Below are 6,241 nucleotides of genomic sequence, written 5' to 3' on the forward strand. Positions count from 1 at the left end.
GTCTGTCTTTTTATACAGTGTGCATTATATACTTGTATTTCTTAGAAAACTTTGCCAGCCTTTATTGATTCAGTCACTTCTAAATGAATTTTCACATGTACATCAAAAGATGCTGCACTCATTGTAAGATAATCATTAGTGTCTCATCGCTTGAAAAATTATCTGTAGACTGAGGGTTTTAATTAGGTTTTTTAATGTTAAGTCCATCTTGCTTCATCTTTAGCCATCATCTCCAAACTTTCTAAGCTTTCTTATGTAGAATTTTATTGCATGAGATGGCTGGTCTACTGCTAGACTTTAAAGGTATCATTTAACATTTTATATATATATGCTTTTTTCAGGTACCTTCACTCTGGACTTGTGTTGCACCAAATGAGAATATGCTTTTACTGAAAAATGTATGACTATTTCACTTTCTCAACTGTAAAGTTTTGGGGTTTTTTTTGAGGGTAAATATTATTATAGTTAAAATACCATTCTGTGAACAATATGTAATAATTGTCTTTTCCACCAGTACTGGTAGAGCTATCAATTTAAATTGACTTGGAAAAAAATGAAACAAAGTTAAAAGAAACCAAACCAACCAACCAACCAAAAAAACCCAATAAATAATAAAAGTAGACTCGCTAAGTTTGATGCAGAGTGCTTGGACTGTTTCTTTTTATGACCTCTTAGCTGTTGGGCATTCTCATCCTTTTGTGATTAAAAAGTGCTGTCGTAGTAAATGAGAAGGAGTAATCAATAGAAGATGGCCTATAGCACAGCACACTCAAAATCCAATCTAAAAACTCTCACAATTCATTATATTCTTATATATCCCCATGAACACTATTTTAAAGTTGATAGGCATATATTTGTTTCAGAAACTATGGTGCTGTACTGATAGTACAAAATAGTTTGTTTCTCTCATTGGAACTAACTGTGAAATTCCTTGTAGAGTTTCCAAAAGGATTGTGGATGCCTGCTTCAAAATGTATTGACATATTCAAGTTTATTGGTGGGCTGTTTGAGCAGAATGGTTGGCCGTCATTTATTATTGGCAGATGGAATTGATATCTCTGTGTTACAGATTATCATCAACTCAAACCTTGTTCTGTCCTGATTCTTCAAGCCTAAAAGATACAGTATAGACTAGGCTTACATTCATTTGTTTTAAATGTCTTGAACATTCACTTTTTTATTTCAGTTTTTTAATGATCTTATAGCTGTCTTAGTGTGTTTAAATAACCAAATAATTGCTAAATATTTCTCTGGTAAACTGATGAGGGAGAAAAATAATAAAGAAGATACACAAGAACCAGAGGATCTTATGATAATCTATTTTTATTTTTCCTCATATTTAGTGATAGAAGTGTGAATTGATCTCACAAAGTTAAAGAAGTTAGTGTTAGCCAGTTCAGAGATAAAATAATATGGCTTGTTTTGATGGTAGCTGAATCCAGTGAACCTCACTAGATGCAAGGTGGCAGCTTCTCTCTGTTTGCAGGCAGTCTCTACCAGGCTACTTCCCAGTAGGCACACACGTATACGGATACAACCACACGTATTGCAGGGACATCCAGCCATTGCAGACACCTGCAAAAACACAAAGAGCATTCATAAACATGAGCAAGAGGAGCCAGACAAACCTAATGACCTTTTTCTTGTCTATATGTGTCAGGTCTTCTTTATTCCCTGACTTATCTCCATTTTGCTGGTCTTGTTTCTTGTTGATTCATCTTGATCCCTCTGCATCTCCATCCCTGTCTACCCTAAATTAACAATTTTTATGTAATTACTTCCACACAATGGGTCACCACAGTACCTATGATACCACTGGCTTTACACTCTCTATTTGATAAAATCAGATCATTTTGTTCATCTAACTGGGCAAATTATTTGTATTGTTTTGTCTAAAATGGTGTTTGTAGTTGTTATTGTTGCTAATTGGAGGAAATAGGCAGTTGCCTTAACAATGGAAACAAACTTTGGTAACAACAGAATTGTTCATGTTATTATTCAAGTTTTATTAACCCTTTAAGTGAAACATTAGTTAAAATGTTATTCTAAAAGGCTTTAAAAATATTCTGTGTGACATTTAGGGTATGGAGCTTTGTTCTCAATCTAAACTGCAGTAGTGTGATTTTTTTTTAATATCTAATGTCTTTGAAATACAGTGTATTCTTTATAAGCAAAAAAAAAAATACTGTTTAAAAAGCATGAAATGCAGATGTTTAAAATTATGCAAAATGCTTATTTTGACTCAATGGGTGTTCCGATGGATGATGATGCAGACATTTAAATTTCATAAATGATTGCTTTTCAGAATCACTGTTAATGGAACTGAAAAAATATCAGTATCTCTCTATTTTAGCCTTGAGGAGTACACAAGGTCTAGCTTGAGATGCAGTTAGGAAAAGACTTCTATGAGGAATTATATATATGTTAATAGTAACCCATTTAAATTCAAAATATTTGTAGGAATAATCCACCTATTTCATTTAGTAGTGGTTATGTAGAGATTAAAATTTTTAAAGTGGGAATTAGAAGGGCCCAATAAATAGGTAATATGCTTGTAGATAGCGGGAAACTTCTTAGAATGTGAGGCAAAGTTGAGCATTCCTAAGCAGGTTTCTGTTGAAAGTGAAAGGATAGTATTTTTGAAAGTGAAAAGTCTAAACACATGAAAGAGGAAAAGCTCAGACATAATATTGCAGTACTATGTTTAATTCAAATGAGAAGAGTTTGATGTTTACTATGTGCATGATGTCCCCCCTCTCCCTCCAGTTAAGTCATGGGGATGACACCAGGAGGGAACTCATAGACCACTGGATAAAATTTGAACTCAACAAAAATGGAGCTTACAACAGGCAATGGCACACTTGAGAGTGTCTAGGTACGGATTAAGTGACAAACAAGTAATGCAGATGTCATTGTGGGAGTTACTTATAGACCACTTAGCCAGGATGATGACACTAAGGAGTTTTCTTAGAGGGACTAAGAGACACCTCCAAATCAAGTGCCCTTGTCCTTATGGAAGACTTCAACTTGCCAGAAGTTAACTTTTGACCATCACACAGCTGGCACAGTCAGGTCTGGAAGATTCCTAAGGCATTTGGATGATGACTTCATGATCCAGGTACCAAGCGAGCAAAGTAGGAAAAATGCCTCATTGATTTGTTGATGTTAACAGAGTGGGTCTGATGAGCAAAATGGAGATTGGTGCTTGTCTGGTCCACAGTGACCACAAAGCAATCGAGTTTAAAAGCTCTGTTGACAGAAGGAAAAGTGCCAGTGCCAACAAAACTTCAATGCTGGATATGAGAGCAGACTTGAGGCTTCTCAGGGAACTAGGGAGTGAGTTTCCCTCGGAAAGTGCTTCTGAAGATGCTGGGATCCATCAGTGCTGGTCACCTTCTTAAGGCATGAGACCTGGCAATTCCAAACTGTCCACAGCCAAGCAGGTGAGTTGCAGAAGGCCAGCTTGGCTGACCAGGAATCTTTTTTTTGGAGATAAGGCAAAAAAGGACAGAATATGGCCAGTGGAAACAAATTCAGGTGACAGGTAAGACACACAAAGATGCTGCTTGACAGTTGAGGGAGAAAATTTGTGTGGCCACAGCTCAACTGGAACTGAAGCAGGCAAGAACTAATAAAAAAGTTTTTAAAATATAATTACGTCAAAAGCCAGTGCATAAATTACATCCACCCCTCACAGGATGAGGATGATCACCTCACAGTCAGAGACATTGACAAGGCAGAGGTGTTTAATGGTTTCTTTGCCTCTGTCTTCAACATCATTCCTGGGCTATGGGGATCCCAGCATCCTGAGCAGGAGGATCATGGCTATGAGAGTGATAAACTCCCAGTTGACCCTGAACTTGTGTGGGATTTGCTGCTCCAGCTGGATCCCTGTAAATATATGGGGCCTGATGGGATTAATCTGAGAATATTCAAAGAGCTGGCTGATGTCATTATGAGGCCTCTCTGGATGATTTTTAAATTGTCTTGGGAATCTGGAGAGGTCTCAGTTCACTGGAAACTGGAGACTGTTGTCCCAGTTTTCAAGAAGGGCAAGAAAAATGACCTGGGAGATTTCAGGCCTGTCAGTCTCATTTCAGTGACTGGTAAAATTACAAAGAGGATTATTCTGGGAGGTATTGGAAATCAATAAAGAAAACACAGTCATTGGTCACAGCCAACATGGCTTCATTAAAGTCCTGTTTGTCAGACCTGATTTTCTTTTATGACAATGTAACCTATGCATCTCATCAAAGGAAGCTATCTGATGTGATCTTTTGGTATTTCATTAAAGTTTTCTGTAGCTCAAAGGCAGGGAGGCCCTGAAGAGGGACCTGGATAAAATAGAGATCTGGAAAAATCACTAATTGTATGAAGTTTAACAAGGGCAAGTGCTGGATTCTTGTCCTGGGAAAGGACAACCCTGGATGTACAGATTGACTAGAGAGCAAGAGGCTGGAGCACAGCACTGCAGAAAGAGATCTGGGGGTCTTGATCAACAGCAAGTTGAGTCTCTTCCCTGGTGGCCAGGTGGGCCACTCATGCCCTGGGGGACACCAGGCACAGCATCAGCCATGCAAGGGAGGGGATTGTTCTGCTCTGCTCTGCACTGGGGTGTCCTTGTCTTGAATCCTGTGTGCAGTTTTGGGCACCACAACATTAGATATTAAGCTATTGGAGTTCCAAAGGAGGAAAACAAAAATGGTAAAAAAATCTTGAGGGGAATCAGAAGGAGGAGCAGCTGCGATCACTTGGTCTGTTCAGCCTGGAGAGGGGGAGACTGAGGGGAGACCTCATTGTCATCTATAGCTTCTTTACAGTAAGAAGTGGCAAAGCAGGTTCTCATCTCTTCTCCCTGGTGGTAAGTGACAGCACACTAAGGAATGGTAAGATGTGTCAGGGAAGGTTTAGATTGGATATTAAGAAAAGTTTTTTCACCCAGAGGATGGTCAGGCACTGGAACAGGATCCCCAGGGAAGTGGTCACAGCACCAAACTTGATGGAGTTTGAGAAGTGTTTAGACGTTATTGGGCATATAGTGGTGTTCTTAGGGCTGTACTCTGCAGGGTCAGGATCTGGACTTTGATGATCCTTGTGGATCCCTTCTAGCTCAGTATATTTGATATAATAAGAAACAGCCATAACACATGATACTAAATTATTGTGGTCATTGCTAACTCCATTGTTACATAATCTACAGGAACAATATTCCACTCAGTGAGGAACAAACCTAAAGCATTGCCTCAAATAATGTCTAATAGGTCTTTAATAATGAAGACAGTAAGCATATATAACAATCACAGAATTAGTCTGAGACTGCTGAAACCTGAAATTGTTTAACTGGTAACTGTGGTGTTTAATCTAGAACTGAAGCCAGCCTTGATGGTGTCAGGTAAGTGGCAGATAGCAAAGGAGTGTTTTGTTGTTTGGTTTGTTTTTTGTTTTTTTTTAAAGAGGTAAGAGGGCTCCCAGAAATTTTTTAGAGTGGTACAGATTACATTTGTTTTAAAATTCAGTCTTTAGTGAGGTATATCCCTCATTTTACTTCTAGAGGTGGCTATTAATGAACTGTTTTATGAAAGGTGAGTATTGGGCTATTAAGATCTTTTAGTTTGATCCATTAAGACTATTTTGAGTGGGTTTGTGTTTTATTATGTTGGTTGAATTTTTACTAAACTTTTCTGTTTAAGGGTGAAAAGGTATTTTAAAGATTGAAAGAGCCTATAAAATTTAGGCTAGCAAAGGATACGTCTAATTCTCCATAAAATGTGTCCACTAACTTCTAGTGAATTCATATTTGTATAGTTCCCAGCATAGTTTATATATTAATATACTATATATGTATAGTATTTATATTAAGCATTTCCAGTCCTTCAGGAGATTCCTTATAGCCTGTATAGTGAGCCTAGTAGCAGTTGTAAAAGGATTTTAAAATCTGTAGGCAAGAAAATTAATTACCAGTTCTGGTTCTTAAATATTTGAAGTAGCAAAAGGAGATTGAGGTTCCAGACTGTCATTTTATTATCCACTGGATTGTAAAAGAAACATAAAAAAAACAACTTTTGAATTAACTTGTCCATGGAAAGCATAAGAGAGGATCATTGAGTGCAGGGCATCTAAAAGCACAGCAGCTGAGACATTGATCTTCTTGGGGAAAAGTCAGAAGGCAGAGAACAAAATACAGTCGGAGTAGTTGATAAGGTTTGAAATATGGGTAGGGTATCTGTTTTTTTTTTCTGAA

Source organism: Cyanistes caeruleus, chromosome 5, assembly GCF_971803275.1.
Source record: "Cyanistes caeruleus chromosome 5, bCyaCae1.hap1.1, whole genome shotgun sequence".
Classification (NCBI taxonomy): Eukaryota; Metazoa; Chordata; class Aves; order Passeriformes; family Paridae; genus Cyanistes; species Cyanistes caeruleus.